Raw genomic sequence first — 18,249 nt, forward strand, 5'->3', positions numbered from 1 at the left:
GAAGTGAGTGGGACCCTCATGCATGCATCCCAATGAGGATGAGGATATGGAGGTGTGTGGTCAGAGATCAGCATCCAAGGATCCCGCATAGGTTGGTGGTCCCAGTTTACTCAACCAGGAGTTTCCTTTGGCCATGTCCACACACACCCCTATCCTCTTGCCACCACCATCTCTTCTTCATGTGCCCTGGTGTCTGTGGAAGGGGCATGCCTTTTTTAGTTTTAATATTTGATGTTTTGCCCCCCCCCCCAAAACATCCCAGGGTGGACTACTTTTTGTTTTTTTTATTTGGATTGTTGCCCCCATCCAAGGAAGACTGTATTTGATTTTTACACCCTTCCGAGGTGGACTATGTTTTCTTTTTGGCCTTGTCCAAGGTGGACTGTGTTTGTTTTTACACCAGTCCAAGGTGTACTATGTTTTCTTTATGTCATCCACCCTGGACTTTGCCATTATTATTTTTCCCTCATGTCAGGGCTATTTCCCTATTGAGGGCATTTCAAGCTGGAAGACTCGACATGCAGCCATGCTTACTGGAGTCAACTGACATGGTTTTCTGTACTTCTACAGCCTCCCACTTACAGGTGCACATTCCATTAAACATTGATGTGTATATGTGCAGTCTGTATGACTGATTATTTTAGTTGTTACAAACTGATGTCTTGTTATTTTAGGTACCTTGCCTCCTCCAGTGTCCACACTTACTGAGAAGACACTCCACTACCCTAGTTCTACCCATTCCCTCTGCTAGACACTGGCCCTTCGAGCAGCAATGAAGAGGCCCAGTGTTAGTTTGATGTGGTGAGGGATTCACAGTACTAGAGATTTACCAGTAAGTGAGGTTGTGCACTGTTAATCTTTTTCATGGCTAGTGACATAGTGGCATGATGTGGCACACGTAGGGTTTTCATGGATGAAGAGATTTGGTGAAGTTTGGGTGATGGAGACTGTCACCGGAGATGTGAGTTGGCCTACATGACTGTGTGTGTGCAAGTCTCCTTGATCAGTTATGCATGTGTTTTGGGATGCTGGTTACATATCCATGACTTGCTGCTTAGAGACAGTCTCCTTGGGATGTTCCTGTACACATGATTTTGGTTAGGGCTGATGTAGTAGCTTCATATTTTGTGTGGCATTCCATTTGCATTTAAGACTTATACGCTGTCTCCAGCCATGTGTCTTGTCCAGTAGCCACTCCATGATCAGAGGTGGATTGGCGTATTAGGTACCCTTGTAATTTCACAGTAGGCTTCTGCACTCTGGGCTTCGTTTGTGTGCTGTTTCCACTTTTTCTCATGGGAATCGGGTGGAAGTGTGATATGGTGTCACTTTGGCTATCATTTTCATGGCCACATTTGGTTCCCAGTAAACCTGACTGTCTCATTCAACAAAGGTGCATAATCCAGTTGACATGTATGCATGTGGTTGACATGCATAGTGTGAAGTGCACTGCTGGTGAGGTTCAGGTTGTGGATGCTGGTATGTCCTTGTGGCATGTTGCATATTGCTGAGGTGTTCCCATTGATATGGTCAAGGACTGTTGAGGGACAGGGGTGCGTTACCTTATCGTTTTATTTGTGTTTGTGTATGCTGTGGTTGGCTAGTTTGCTTTCTGTTATTCCTAGAGAGCATCTTCATGATTGGATGGAGGACATGTTGAGGTATCAGAGACATACATGTGGAGGGGGTGGGTGGTCAGCTGCTGCTTTTCCCCATTGCAGGATGCACATACATGGCAGTAGTGTGTGGAAGTGGGCAGGAGCAGCAGCAATGGTGCAGAGGGTGACATCATGAAGATAGCAGTTAGGCAAGTCCTTTCTTGCACTTGGTGCATGCCACTCAGGAAAGCAGTTGGTATGGTGACATTGTGCCTGCAGATGGCTTCACTGTGTTATGATATTTGACCTGTGTTGAGTGGAAGTGATCAGGTCCAGCAGCAATGATGCAGAGGAGGGAGACATCCTGAAGATGGCAGTCAGGTAAACACTTGCTTGCACTTGTTACATGCCAGTCAAGGGAACACACAATATGATAGCAATGTGCCTAGATATAGCTTCACTCTCTTTATGATGTTGTGCCTTTGACAGGGATTCTTTTGTTTCCAGTTGCTATGACTGTGTTGGTGGTTTGTACACTTGATGTGATGGATGTCTATGGGGTGGCATTGCAGTTTTTGTGTTATGGGGCACAGACAGTTTGTCTCTCACAGACACGCATTCTCAGGGTGTTGTTAGGGACAAGTTGTATTGGCCCAATTGCATCAGTGTAGGGCATCAGAGATTTGGCTTCACTGTGTGTGCTCCATAGGGGTTGCAGATAAGGTGAAGTATGTTTGTACAACCGGATTGTGTGTGTTCTGTCCCTGTGCCATTTGGCCTGCTAAGGGAATGGGTGATGCTTGTGGTTGAGGGCAGCGTCCCTCCTGTAGCTAGCTCTACTGCAATGCCACAACGTGTGGCAATATTGTGGCAATATTGTGCAGGACACAAGATGCTGCAATTATCGTGCATACCTGAGTGGAGCAGAAGCATTACTTGAGCACTCAAAATGTGCACTTCGCTAAGTCCCTAATGGCTATGTGTGCAATGTTGCAGCTTGTCTTGGGATGGAGGGATTCCTGCCGGGTGTCAACAGGAATGGTGAGAGAGAGGAGGCACTGTCCCTGCAAAGGGGGAAATGGTTATTGTGTGTCATGTGACTGCTTGTGTGTGAGTGAGTGATAGTTGATACTCATCCAGAAGCCTGGTGTTTCCAAAGGTTCCCGATACAAGGGCCTGGAATTGGGTGAATCGTGTTAGATACAGTTGTCATGTATGCATCCTGGGTAGTTGTTATGGCATGCATGATGTGTCCCTTGGCATCACAGATTACCTGCGCAATGATGGAATTCCAATATTTCCTTCTGCAATATATGTGCTTGGTCTCTTGGGGGGGGCTGCAGCGATACATGTGTGCAGTTGATAGCTCCAAGGACATGTGGAAAGTGTGTAACTGCACAGAATTCCTGGAACACTCTCTGCCTTGCCTGTAGTGTTCGGGACGTGCATATGTGCTGATGCACACATCCTGGGATTTTGTGCAATACCTGATGCAGGCACATAGATTATGTGGGCTATGATATGCCTGTGACAATAGCTGTGTTGTGCCGGAATGATCCAGTAGCAAGGCAGTGTAAACCCGATAGCATGGGGTGTCACTGCTTGCAAGCCCATGGTGGGTGATACCAGGTCATTCTCGCAATCCCTGACCAGGTCTGTAATGACATGGGGAGGGAATTGGTATCTTACATAAACCTTATCATCTGGCATCCCAAATAATGTAGTTTGTGCATTGGAAAATCTTCCCCTCCTCCACCTCTGCCTCATTCTTCAAAGCAGTAGAATCCATACTAGCAATGCAGGGCCTGGCATTGTGGAAGTCCTTTGTTCGATGGGGTTGCATTGTGGTTTTATATATGTATTTTCATTGCACTTTGTGTTTTGTGATGTGTAACAAGTGGCAGTAAGATCACGGGATGTGCGGTCTCCTTTGTTCTCTAAAAAAATTCACAATAGTTTTTTTTATGAATAGAGTTTCATTAGCGCTTGAAATGGCATGATTGTTGCTTGCACAATGGCAGCCTGCACCCATGTTCTTACTCCTTTTCTGCCTTGAATTCTTGATTTTGCATGTTCCACACCTATTTAATTGTTTAAGATGACCCTTCCTACACGCAGAGATCTGTGTCACGCAAAGTACCAGCAAAGTGCACACTATGAAGGCCCAGCGCAAAGTTTGATCTGTGAATCAGAAATTGTTTCTTAGCGTGGTGCAAAGTGTATTCTTACCGCCTAAGGTCACTTTGCACCACGCTAAATATTTTGTAAATCATGCCCAATGTCTGTGATCTCATCATTGTTCTCCTTCAGCCTTTAGTAAAAAGAAACCTACTTACAGAAACATTATGAACATTGTGCTGAAAATAAATGTCCTGCCCAAATGGTATCATCTGGATATCTACCAAAACCCCACTCATTGTGCATGCTCCCCAGAATAGAGGGTCTGTGCACATATTAGCATACACAGAACCTTCTGGACCTCTCAATGCAGAGAGGCAAGGAGATTACAACGCCATAGTCAATGGACAGTTTTCTTTTTAGGACCACATTCCTTTCGACAAGCAAATGCCAGGCGCAATTCAAAAGTTGCAAGGTAAAGCGGGAGGGGCTGCAATGGCTGCAATGGTGCTGGTCATTAAAGACTTGGACATCCACATGCCCTGTATAAGTGGCCCAGTGTATATGGGTGAGGATTTACTGCATCTGTGCATTGGCTCTCTGGCAACATGTGAGCTCCTACACACATTCAAAGATTCGATCCATCGCTGGCAAGTGCAGAGATGCATTGGAATGGAGCAGGAGCAATCTAACTAGTAGTCGTCGTATTGGTTTGAACTTTTGAATGCAACTTTTCCATTGGGGCTCGGAAAGACCCTTTGTAATTGCTTTTAGAATCTTCTGATTGGTTCGTTCAACACCGGGACTCTTCTTTGATTGTACTCGGGTCATCATGCCATAATGGTCTAAAGTTATTGCGAAAACTATTTGGAATGTATTCTATTACAAGGATGTTAATACAAATGTATTCAATGGAAGGACCTTCACCCTCACTACAGGAGTGAGTGCAAGGTCTATTCATGGTATTCATCCATTAACGAGTACGAGTCTCTTCCATAAATGGGCCTATATATATGTTTCTGTATCAGGCTCAATGGATTTCACAAACCAGTACATTATGGTGACACATGGCCAAATATGAAAGAATCAAGGATTATCCTTGTTTGTCATTGATTGTCAAAACAGGACAACCCGTTGTAGTTCGCGATGGTTATTAGCTCTAAGTGGTTGCGAGACTGCCACCCATCTCACTACTGTGAGCGCAAGGTCTGATGTTCAGGTTTGCATTATGACGGGCATTAGGGGAGACATCAATACAACATATTCTTTGCATGGAACATTCGTGTGCAGCATTTGGGCAGCAATATCTACTGTATGCCCCACGGTCGCTGGATGTATAGGTTGGGGGTAGCCTCTCTGAATGTGTGGCCTTCTGCAGGATGACCTTGTATACGTGCATCTGACGGATTTGTGAACCTTGTTCTTATTTGTTTGTATTCCGTCTTGCTTTTATGCATATCTGTGGAGGGAACAAAGGGGAGAAATCCCCTTGATTGGTTAAAATGTCTGTTATATCCTATTTAATCATTATTATAAAGTATCCAATGGCCTAAGAAAGAAAGCCCAAGCAGGAAGAAGAGCACTAATATATGTTGACATAAAGGAAAAATAGCACTACGCTTTGAAAGCAACTATGAGTGTGTGTCTGTTGAGGCTGAAGTTAAATTAAAACTGTGATAAGAGGTGGTGGCCTACACAAATGGGAATGTAAATGAAAAGATACAATTATGTGTTGTTCTATGCCAGAGGTAGGGTAGGGCCATTTTCAGACTTAGTGCATTCGATAGAAAGAGGGAATCAAAGAGAGGGACCGTCCTAGTGTCTCCCTTTACACTGAGTTGGTAAAGTATATGGCTTGATATACATGTCTTTGCCCCAGGGGTTGCCATTGTAAAAATACGTTTGTTCTCAAAAGAGGGTCTGTTGCAGTTTTAGCAGATTTTGAAATGCGTGTGGTTTCACCCTGTTAGTAAGGGTAGTGCAAGCATGTACCCTTTGGTCCTGTTCCCAAAGAGATGCAGCATCCCAGTCAAACATCAATGATGACTCCAAACAAGGCAGAAACCCATGCTTTGGTGACACGTTGGGACTCTTGCTCAAATACGAATTGCATAACAGGCATAAGTACACTTGCACATAATAATCGCATCGCAGAGGTGGGTTTGCATGTTGGATTTCAGTGTGTGGGGGGGCGGTGTACAATCAGACTTAGGTGTGCGCATACATCGTACGAAAATTGTCTGTATGCGGATAACAGTTACGGGGAGCCCTGGCAGGGTCCTCAGCATGCAGGCCCGCTTGCAGGGGTTCCCCACGCACTGTTTGAAGGGTGCATGTATTCGCACCCAGAGGAACAAGCAAAGGTATCTCTACAGGCTGTTTTTTCTTTGCGTTGGGGTGTGTCGAGGCGTTCCATACACGACTTCCATATACAGTTACTTTGCGCAGACGATTCCATGAATATGCATTTTTTATTCTGTGGGCAGACTCACACAGTGTTGTTCTCGGCACGTGGCCCTTGCAGGATGTATGTGTTCTTTTCCAATAATCAGGCCCCAAGTCTTCCTAAATGATCCTGTGTTTGCCCACTCACCCACTGACAGGTAGTAAATGCATAGGAAAAAGCAGTGGGCACCAGATAAGTGCCCACTCCATTACGGTCTGCAATAATTATTTATTAGACCAAGCTCGCGAGAAAACTGTGTCTTCTTTTTCCATTATTCTTCCTATCTACCTACTCCAAACTGGTGAACAATGGAGGCGAACGTTTGTAAAATGCCAAAATCAGAAAATCTAAGTTAACCCTCACTTTTCCACCACCACTCTGCCTTCTTTCTTTTTTGCACCTGTTGTTAACAAATCCATTAATTGCATAATACTGACGGTGGCAGCAAAAGTGCAAAAAGGGAACTCATAAGCTCAATGACCATTCCCACTAGATCGACACACCCTGTAGTAATGTTGCAGCTGATTCCCGAGATCTTAGCAGCTACTTTGAACCTGTCTTGATTAGTGAATGATATTTGATAATATATGGAGAGAAGTTGTTTTCTTACCTTGTTACATGGAGGCCACCGCAGAAGAAGGTTCTGGACATCTTGACCCCTATTATGTCTCATTCATTTTAGCTGATTTTAGCTTGGATACTGCCTGATGGTGAGGGTCTATTTGTGTTAAAGGGTTAAAGGGCGAAAAGTCAGAGAATTGAACACAATGCAGTCTCTTAAATCATTTTCCACAATCCAAAGCATCCTTTGAGAGCTCCTCCAGGGCCCTTTCTGACACCTCCACGGCAACGGTCTTACAAATGCCCCGAGACTGCGTGCCATCACCGCATAAGGTAATGCCCCCGGGGCCCATAGTTACAGGCCTGAGCATACCGTGGGCCTTAACGAAGGCCCTGGGGGCATTACCTGTGCAGTAATGGCCCACAGTTGAGGGGCATATTGCCATTAGTACTTCGCCCTATAAGACCGGGGGTACTACTGTTTTTTTTTCCTGCAAGACGTGTTACATTTCGCAGCCAGGAAAAAAAAAGTTAAAAAAGGATAGAAAATGTCTGCCGCAGATAGAAAACCGTCTGTTTTCACTTTCCGCGGTGGCCATAGTAAATAAAGAAAATGGCCGCCATGGATGGGGAAAAGGGGCTACACCCTTCTCCTCTCCCATGGCGGCCATTCACATACATTTGAAAAAAAAAAGTAAACAGAAAAAATGGCGACCATGGAACAGTGAGGAGGGACTACGTGTGGTCCCTTATCGTGGTCCCTTCTCACTTTCCTTGGTGGCCTGAAAGAAAAATCAAAGAATAACGAAGGCTGGCGTGAGGGACGCGCACGGACGTGAGCGGGCTTACAGTGAGGTAAGGCTTGCAAATCCACCAATCCTTCAAAATAGCACACAGCAGGTACTAATTATCAACATAGAAGTAAAAGCAGGATATCCACCATTGAACTCTCTCTCTCGCTCTCGCTCTCTCTCTCTCTCTCTCTCTCTCTCTCTCTCTCTCTGTCTCTCTCTTCACTCTCTCTTCTCTCTTAAATATTTGAAATAGACATTTTGCGCCAGTTTCTCCTTCTTTATTTCTAGGACATTGTTTTAAATTGTACGAAAAAAGATCAGCCATTAAAGTCCATCATCAGCATTGTGCCTGGGTGTTAAGATTCAGATGGATTCATTTTTCTCAGGAAGCTCTATAGTCCATTTAAAAGAGAATACATGATTGTTCCTCAGTATGCAGAGAGTAGATGTCAACATGTTTCCTCTAAGGAAAGCGGGAAATAGAGAATGGAAGGTAATTGGGCTATAGGCTATGCCTGACACATAAGCTGATACCTTCAGATGCCAGCCGCCCTCAGCTCTGCGCCTGATTCTGGATGGAGCTGTGAATGAACGGTTTCAAAGGCGATACATATTTTATGAATTTCTATCCACTTACTTTAATGGCAGATTGTAAAAGCGTTTAACCATGTTACACCCCGTCTCTCATCGGATGCATTATTCAAATCGCGTTCCTTGAACGCCGGGGCCTGGCAGAGCCCTCCACCATCTGTAAAAATAATAAGACTGTAAAATGTGCTCTGAGCCAGAGAATTTGGTCGCAGTAATGGAGTGGCCCGTCGCAGGCTAATGTCCCGCGAAGGATGCCGTTGCCTGGCTTCAGTTGACTGGAGGACTTGAGCTGTAAGGACGTCTTTGTTTATGCACTCTCATTGGCAGGGAATGGATACTGCGAGCTTGGCTCTGCGGAGGAGTATGGGAATCCAAGACGGCTCATCAGAAAACGCCAAATTAGGGAAGAATGAGAGTTGAATGTTATCTGGCCAGTGCTCAACAATTGCAAACCTGAATTGGGCAATTCTTGGGGCGTCAGCCGACATCAATATATTTGCTCATGTGTTTTGATATCAAAGGTTTTACAAAGCAAACCATGGTGGACAGCCAAATACCCGCTGGCCCGGCATCAAATCCTGCAAATCACTGTAGTCTAGAAGCTTCCGGAAGCCAATTTCTATGGTCAGAAACTCACTAAGCTGCAAAATAGCAAGTCCAATTCGCGCAGTTTGTCTCCAACATGGATGTCACGTCCAGGACCATTTGCATCTTTAAATCTGCTGCCTAAATCTGCGCCTTCGTGTTTTTTTTTTGCGATCTATGGGAACATTAATGGGAAGTAAGCTGCAACTTTATTTTTTCTTAATAACTTTTTTATTGTTTAACACATGTTTACCATCCTTTGCAGTCTGGAAGGGGCCCTGCATCCCTAACGGACTTCATAAAGTAGACCACATCTGTCACATAAGCCAATAGTTATTAACAATTCATTTTTTTCTGGGGTTCCTATGGGACACCAACTCTGCTAAGCATAGAATCATAACCTCTCTTATAACTACTTGTGCTGCCCTTCCATATTAGCCAATCCAAATCATGTTAACCTCTCGCAGAGGAACTCTGCCCGCTGACACAACAACCACAGCAACCTTATCTACCCCTCCTGTTTTCCTCTTGAACCAACTCTTTTTTGCACCTGCACCATTCCATTTTTAATATCCCCTCTAGGTTCTGCAATGCCAAATTGCTTTGCAATAAAGCTTTCTTTAGCGCTTTTAATTTAGAGAAACACTATGTCATGCACCTGTAATTATCCTGACCAAAACGGGGATTACCACCAGGGCACCATCATTTGCATCTTTTCCGGGGGCCAGAAACAGTATTAGTAAAATGCCCTCATACGCCCCCTCTGACTTCTTGCATTTTACTCTGAACACGACCAGTCTCTCTCATTATAATCTTCAACCTTTTTTTTTCTTGCCACTTTCAAGTCCTCCTTTTCTGTTCCTGACATTTCTTGACTTTGCTTATGCTGAATGGCTCATATTGTACTCACACGTTGTACAATGTTTCTGATAATAAGTGTGACTCTACCCTGTTTTACCACTCATTGGATTCCCTCCACATCCTGTTAACTCGTAGTCATGGGAAAGGTCTTGAAAGTACTTTTCCTCTCATACTTCCTCAAACTCGTGTATTACATTCTATTGTACCATTGTTTCCTGTAGTTCTATGCCTCTGTGCAACTTTCACTGACCCTCCCCTTCTCTCTCCATTAGCCAATCCAAATTCAAAACCGATTTAAAGTCAACCACTCTATAAACCCTTGCTCCGAAGTATCTCAAAAGTACTGCCAAATTCATCTCAAACTTTAATTTGGCATATTATTCTAGATTAAAACTCCACCATCCTTCTCAATCCTTTATTCCTTCTCACACTGCGACCAAGTGAGTATAACCACAATGATCAGAGAGCTGTGAACAATCATGAACCTCATTCTGTACCAGTGGTGGATGTCCTGCTGGCCCTTTCGTCTTTTTTCCTTCAACTGCTCCCGGAATGATCAATGTTATTTGTCTTGTACTTTGAACCTGCCTATGGAGTGTGTCCAACGTGATAGGTATGAATCTAAGGTCATGGTTAATATGGGGGTTAAGAGAATTGTATGGAACAAAAGCCTGATTGAAAGATGTAATGTAGTGATTGATTGGGTGATGGTAACAACCGATCTGCAGCATAACATGGATTGTTTCTGATTGATAGTTTGCAGGACACGATTAAGTGTAATCTTCTGGGAGTAAAGAAAACAAGTACAAAGAAGGATGTAAAGGTGAAACGCAACTCCCATGTATATGACAAGACGGTAGCTGTGAAAAATTCTGAAATGAACGCATTAGTGAGATCAGTTAAGAAATGAATCTATCTGTCCCGGAAAAGAATATGAACATTTGTAAAAAAAAAAATGTAAAATATAAAAATTGGTCTAAGAGGCAGAGAGCAAAACTGCGAAAATCAAGACTCGCTGAAAATGTCGGATACTCTTAGAGAAAGAAACTCTGGTAAAAGTTGGTTCATTGTTAACTCTCGGAAACACTTGAATAAGGCAGTCCTAGTCAATGCAGTGGCGGGAGCCGAATGGATCTCCCATTTCACAATTTTATATTCTACTGATAGAGGGAAATTTCCAGGGAAATTAAGGGGCAATGTTGAAGCACTGGTTATATATGATATGGATCATTCTTAGCAGCCGATCTTAGAATGTATTAAGGGAGCGAGCGACTCTAACGCACCTCTGCCAAATAAACTTTCAAATAACTTATTTAAGGTGAGTCCAATTGACTGGGCTTGTATCCTATCTGTTTTGTTCCAAGACATGAAGCAAAAAGATTAATTTCCTGCATCTTGGAGGATTCCCCACATAATTACTATCTATTAACAGGGTCTGAGATCAGACATCAGAAACTACCGACCAATTTTTTTTGCCATTCTTCTTAAACATTTGGAAAATCGACAGTGGTTTCTGGGTGACTTTGTTGGTGGCAAACAGGTTGTAGGAATTCCAAAGGTACTGAGATTAATGGGGTTATTCTGAAGCTCTGCCAACAAATAACTTCTGAAGGAAAGTACAAGTGGATTTTTGTAGCATCTATAGACCTAAGTCAGAAATGAACTGTGGGTAAAACTGACTGACTGGGGGGATTCCTCCAGGTCTTCTGAAATTGATCTGGAGATTACATTAATCAACTGTAATCCAGGTAAGGCTGAACGAAGTGGGGAACTGACCAGGGAAATCCCTATATATACTGGCTTAAGGCAGGGGTGCATGCTTGCCCCCTGTCCTTATAACATCTATGTTTTGAATGTTTGGAAAAAGATAGATTTGGGGTCCTTCATTCCTCCAAAGTTGGGACATCTGCATGTGTTTTGCATGGCATACGCAGATGACTTTTTGCTAGTTGATTGTACCCCTGTAGGCCTTCAAAGGCTGTTAACCCATTTTGAAATGTATGTCCATGAAAATTGCTCAAAAATCTATAATAACAAAACCAAGATTTTAACACTATGAATCGGAAGGGGAAAGCCAAAGCCAAAGCCAAATTGGTATCTAGGTGGACAGAGTTTGGAGAAGGTAACAGAACTTAAGTTCCTGGGTTTCTTAATCACCAGCACGCCAAACAAGGCTAGGGTTTTCGGTATTTTACAAACAAGACAGATTTGCTCATCTCACAGATGATTTCTCCAAAAAATAAGTTCTACAAATTCTCAATTGTTATGTTATGTTATGTTAAAGGCATTTATGTAAGCGCACATACACCCAAAGGCATCTTGGCACTGAGGAAACAAGGTGAAACAAGGATCTTGTAGGGCCACTAAAAAAAGCAGAGTTTTTTATTTACGCCGAAAGGCCAGATGATCAGAGCTATCTTGCAAGGCGATAGGAAGGCGATTCCATGCTTGAGTAGCGGCAACAGAGAAGGCACGGCCACCCCTACGGGCTAACCTGAACCGAGGAACAGTCATCCAGCAAGCGATGAGAGATCGGAGGGTACGAGTAGGTTGATAGGGAGTGAATTTGCTTTGCAAATATTCTGCCCCCTTTCCATAAAATGCTTGGCGGACCATGCACATAGATTTGAACAGGATACGTTGGGCAACATGAAGCCAATTAAGTTGTCTCAGTATAGGTGTCATATGAGCACCAAAAGGAGGACGGGTAATGGAGCGAGCGGCGGCATTCTGGAGTAGCTGCAGGCGCCCAATAAGATAACTGGGTTGGGCCAGGTATAATGAGTTGCAGTAGTCCAGGATGCTAAGGACCAAAGCTCCAACTACAGGCACCTGCCTGGCCATGGGAATGAAGGGAAGGACTTTCCGAAGAACTCTAAGTTTAAAATGTCCGATTTACAAACTTCTCCCACCTGTTCATCCATGATAAGGGTAGCTGATAAACGTACTCCCTTATTCCTGACGGATAGAACCGGTATCGGGCGGGGACCTAATGAGGAGGGCCAGAAGTCGGCCGTCCAAAACAATTGAGGAGTAGCTGTACACACAACCAGAACTTCAGTTTTGGAACCATTTAGTTTAAGCCAATTCATAGACATCCAAATACCAAGCTCTTCCAGGCATGTTTTTAGCCTCTTTGCTGTTTCTGGTTTATTAAGGTCCAAGCGGACCAATATATGGGTGTCATCCGAGTAGGAGTAAAAGCGAAACCCATGAGATTCAATCAGAAACAGTAAATATCTTATGTAGATATTAAACAAGATGGGGGAAAGTGCCGATCCCTGAGGGACACCACAGGATAGAGAGATCGGGACAGAGCAGAACGGGGGCAGCGACACTGATTGCGAGCGACCGGTGAAGAAAGTTGTGAACCATTCCAGAACCTGGCCAGATATACAGGCTTCAAAGAATCAGGAGATCAGAAGTGCGTGATCGACGGTGCCGAAAGCAGCCGACAGATCTAAAAGCAGGACTGCTCCGACACCGCCCTGGTCAACAGGGCACATAAGGTCATCCATCACCGAGTTAAGCACAGATTCAGTGCCTCTGCCCAGTCGAAAGCCTGATTGAAATACATCAAGGAACTGAGTGGATTCCAGGAAAGTAGAAAGCAGAGGGGATACCAGCGCCTCCAAAACCTTCATCAGAAAAGGCAGGAGGGAAATCGGGCGATAATTAACCAGCACTTCAGGATCCAAAGAAGGCTTCTTGAGCAAGGGGATTACCAATACATGTTTCAGGGAATCTGGGAGGGTTCCTGTAGTAAATGAATAATTGACAGCTGGCGTAATATGATCAATCAGGTCAGTGGATATTTCTTGTAGGAGAACCAGTGGTATTGCATCTGTAGGAGATGCAGATTTAAGTTTATGGATCGCAGATAAGACTGCAGTATTGGAGATGAGGGGGAAGGTCGACCAATGGCTTTTAGTAGGAGGCGGCTTCACAAAAGCTGGGCCAGCCATAATGGCTGCAGCCTCAGTCTTAATATTGTCTCGGATAGTAGTTATTTTAGAGAGAAAGAAGGTGGAGATGGAATCGCAGAGCTCTTGGGAAGGAGGAACTATGTCTTGAGGTACTTTAGGTGTAGAAAGTGACTGTACCAAGTTAAATAGCGCCTTAGGTTTGTTAATGGCCTCTTCCACCGCGTTGGCGAAATATGCTTTTTTAGAATTGATCACTTCTTTGTGATGCAAGTGTGTTATGATAACACATTTTGGAGTGTCGGGAGTAGCTCCTGCGCCACTTTCTCTCTGTCAGCCTACACTGGAGTTTGCTGTCCTTGAGTTTTTGTGAAAACCAAGGCTCTGGTTGGTGACTGCATTGTTGACCTAGCTTATAGGGTGCTAAAGCATCTGTTGTGGCAGTGAAAGCCTCCTGTAATGTGTTTAGGCTGCAGCACTCCACGGAGTTGCAGTGAGACTGAAGCTAATTAATAAGTTTAGATTTGGGGACAGCTTTCCAGCTACGCTTGCGAATTGCATGCTTTGCTATGGCAGTAGGAGCGGCTGATAGAGAAATGGAGAAAGGCACCAGAAAATGGTCCAACCAAATAAGCGGCATAGGACTAGCCATATCAGCATGTGAGGGGTGCAAAAATTAAATCTAAAGTATAACCACTCCTGTGGCTGGGGGCGAGGACCCCTTGAAGGAGGCCCAGGTCAGACATCAGCAAGGTAAATTTAGCGACAAGTTTGGCCGTACTGGGATTAATGGGCAGATTAAAATCTCACATGGTGATTAAATCAGGATATTTGGTTTGAAGTTCCATCACAAGTGACGGGAATTCAGTGTAGAATAAACTATCGGCTCCATTGGGGGGTCGATAGACCAGCAAAACTGTAAAAGTACAAGTTGGCGAGATAAAAATGTGGGTCAGGATGAATTCCATTTTTAGGGAGTGCTTAGGAATCGTGCTAGTGACCTCATATTTGGTTTTATAGATTAAGGCAACTCCACCACCAAGGTGGAAAGAGGCACGATCCTCATGAACCAGAGAGTAGTTTTCAGACAAGGACTGAACAATCACTGGTCCCGAGGTCTCTCTGAGCCAGGTTTCAGTAAGGAAAAGGAAATCAAGGTCCTTACTGGAAAGAAGGTCATAGCAATGCAGATGATGAGCAACCAAGGAGTGTGTATTAAGTAGAATACATTGCAGTGCGGCTAGTGGTGCTACCTTCCTAATAGTAGAAGCATTCACAAAGACTATATGCCATTTAGTATTAGCTGGGGCATAGGATAACAAAGTGTTGCATAGGGTCCAGCCCGCTATGTCGCATGCTCCAATTTGCTGCAGTATCTCCTGCTTCCTCCGCGCATGTACGGGCACAGACGGGCTTGCCTTAAGCGCGCCTTTTGCTTGCTGATGATATGCCCGCTGCGCCTGTCCGCTGCGCTGACAGTAGGACTGGCGCATAAGTGCCGGAGCGTGGAGGGAAGGGAGGCTAAGCCCACCCCCTCAGAAAAGATATAAAGAGGACTGCGCAAAGAGCCGCATCCTGAACACACAACTCCAATGGAGTAAAAACAATGCAATGCACACGGTGTGGACGAAGTACCTAACAGCTGATGGCTAAGTTGTAGAATTGGCAGCAGTACATATAATTAAAAATACACAGTTTAGCAGCAATAAATTCGATCTTTTCTAAAATGGCATGCTCTACACAGCAGCCTCACCTCGGACCATCAGTCACATTTTAGGTAGGGACTATAATTCCAAAACTCACTTATGGGATCAAAATCTACCCCATTTGGGTAGCCGACATATGAGTTTGAATGGAGAGCAGGTTAAGGCGCAGAATTTTGGGGATTCCTAACTCAGTACCAACATCAGCTATCCTGTTTCATTTGGGTCTAGAAGGAATTTTAGGTGCGGTGAAGTGAACATTTTTTTAATTGTTTCGTAAGCTTTTATCTTCCGATACAAACCCCCTATATTATGGTCTTGGTCGGATGTTGAAAGAGGGACAAATTAAATCTCTAAAAGAGTTTGAGGTGGACTGTGAAGTAAGGATGTCAGCTTTGGGATCATCAGATTTGGAAATGATAAGCAATCCAAACATGACTAAGAGGACATTCAAGTTGTTGAATGGGCCAATCTGACATATACATTCCATCAACAAAAAAGTGTATCTTACCTCACTCATGAACAAAAGTGTGTGGGTGATCTTGCACAGAACTGGAAAGTTTTTCCCTGCCAAAAAGTGAGGCAAGATTTTGTGCGTTTACGATAGAACCTTCAGAAGACAAGTGAAGTATGAGTTTGTCGCAAGAAGTTGGCAAGGGAAATGAAGTTCTGCCACTTTTTTGCGAGGAGATTGAATCTATAGACTCTTTGGAACATGTAATAATGCTGTGTCCAGCCGTGAATAAGAATCAAAATCTATATGTTTCCAAATTGTGAGTAAAATGGAGTTGTTTGAAATTGATGTATTCTGGAAAAATAGCCTGAGGGGCGCTCTGATTTCTTATGCAATTGCTACTGTGGGGTTTTCAAGTTCATTGGGTCTTCATGACGATCTGTGATTAACTGCCCTGTGCTTTTTCATTGTGGTGTTTTCTCAATAGTTTTAAATATGTATTCCATTATGAAAGAGTATTTTTTGTTTTTAACAATTGAATATGAATTGAGTGATTAATATTGTAAATGTGTTAGAGGGCTAAATATGCAGCACATTTTTAAGACATTATGGGCCTCATTACATGGAAGGCGGTGATCCAGGGTGCTATTAGCACCCTGGACCATGCCGGTAAATTACCGGCACCGCCTTGGCGGAAAGGGGATTTACCGCCCCATTCCAAGGTTGGTGGGGCGGTAAATCCCCCTTCCGCCATTGCCCTTCCCCATTCCCATTTCTGCCCCATAGGGCTCTATGGGAATGGGGAAGGCGCTAATTACGGCACCGCAATTTTGCAGTGCCGTAATTAGCTCCGAGGTCCCTTAGCGGGTTGGTTTTTAACGCCTGCAAAAAGCAGGCGTAAAAGCACCAACCCGCTAAGGGACCTCGTAGTAAGGCGGTAATGGTTAACGGTCACCGTTACCATTAACGGTGGCCGTTAACCATTACCGCCTTCCGTGTAATGAGGCCCTATGTGTTCTATTTTTTGTGTTTGCTGTTTTTCTCTTTTGTTAAGGTTGGAAATTGTCTTAGCCAATAAACAAATAATAATAATAATAATAATAATAATAATAATAATAATAATAATAATAATAATAATAATAAGACGAAGAAGAATCACTTCTTGCTAGAGCCTATTCTTTCATCAATGTCATCTCCTCTTTCCGCCCACATTTTGTCATGTTTCTCTTGACCCTTCATGCCATACTTCTCCCACCTTTGCCATCTCCTCATCCTTCTTTGCTTATGGTATTGTCCTCTACCGTTCTCTGATTTCACCAAAATCACGGACAGAATTACTGCTCTCCTGTCTCTTCATCCCTCTCACTCCTTCTCACCTCTACCCATTTCTCCACCATATGTATGCACTTTCGCTCCAACCATCCTGTCTGACTAGATCCCATTCTCCAGGCTGCCAACCCATCTTTTTTTTTGTTGATCCATTAACACCACAGTGGATAAAGTGTCTGGCAAAATAGCACTCACTCATTTGCGTCCCCTCTTGCCAAACTATCAACCATCAATGAGACCTTCCCAGTTTGCTTCAAGGAAGCTACTATACTACCCATCATGAAGAAAACATATGCTAACTCCACAACCCAGCCAAACATCAGCCCTTCTCAGTTAATATAAAGTTATGGAACATTTAGTATTGAACCACATTTCAACCTACCTAGATGACAAATGTCTGTGCTTCACCTCCATTCAGCATTCTGCAGCAGCCACTCGACAACAATGTCAGACACTCATATCTACAGCATCCCACCAACTGGTAGCCACACTAAACTCATGTCTATCCTCATCTTCCTCAATTTATTTGCTGCTTTTAACACCGCCTTTCATCACACTGCTCTCTTTTTTGTTTTCTTTATTGTGTATTTAGTTTTAAGTATAAACCGTAAGCACATTTTTTACAACATAATTTCATTTAAAATATTACATCCACAAGTTAACATTTAATAAAAAGAGAAGTAAAAGTTAATTCATATTGGGTACACTTTTACAGATCATCATTACTGCAAAATTAATTTATCCTGAATTTGTCTCATTGCCTCCCTCCATATATGATAGGATGCAGCAGTTCTCGCTAATGATTCGGTGCCAATCAGGGAACTCCAAAATTACTCCAACTCAATGTAAGCATCAGAGTTTAAAAGTGCATTGTAGCCCTACCAATACCTTCAGGCCATACAGGCAGTTAATAGATGGCCGCTATCATCCAAATGCTTGGAGCACAATCGACAAGTGCACTCCTACACTGGTATCTCCTGCCAAGCCCCAATTTTGTCAGCTGTGGGCAAAATATTAAGTCGGAGGCATAGGATAAAATGCTTCAGGTCCTGTGAACAAAGAATTTTCAAATAGGGCTTGAGTGCATCCAGCTCACAGGTCTGGTGCGAATATTCATTATATCTTTTTTTTTAAGCCAGATGGTCAATATGTTTATTCTATACCATATCTTCGACTGTTTCTTTAGAATTGACTCCACCACAGCAGAACTGGTCAGTAGAGACAAAGGAATGTTGAGAGTGTCTAAATGTGTGATTGCAGTCTGTCTCATCTCCTTCCCAAAACCA

Source organism: Ambystoma mexicanum, chromosome 8, assembly GCF_040938575.1.
Source record: "Ambystoma mexicanum isolate Mex_15411 chromosome 8, UKY_AmexF1_1, whole genome shotgun sequence".
Lineage (NCBI taxonomy): Eukaryota > Metazoa > Chordata > Amphibia > Caudata > Ambystomatidae > Ambystoma > Ambystoma mexicanum.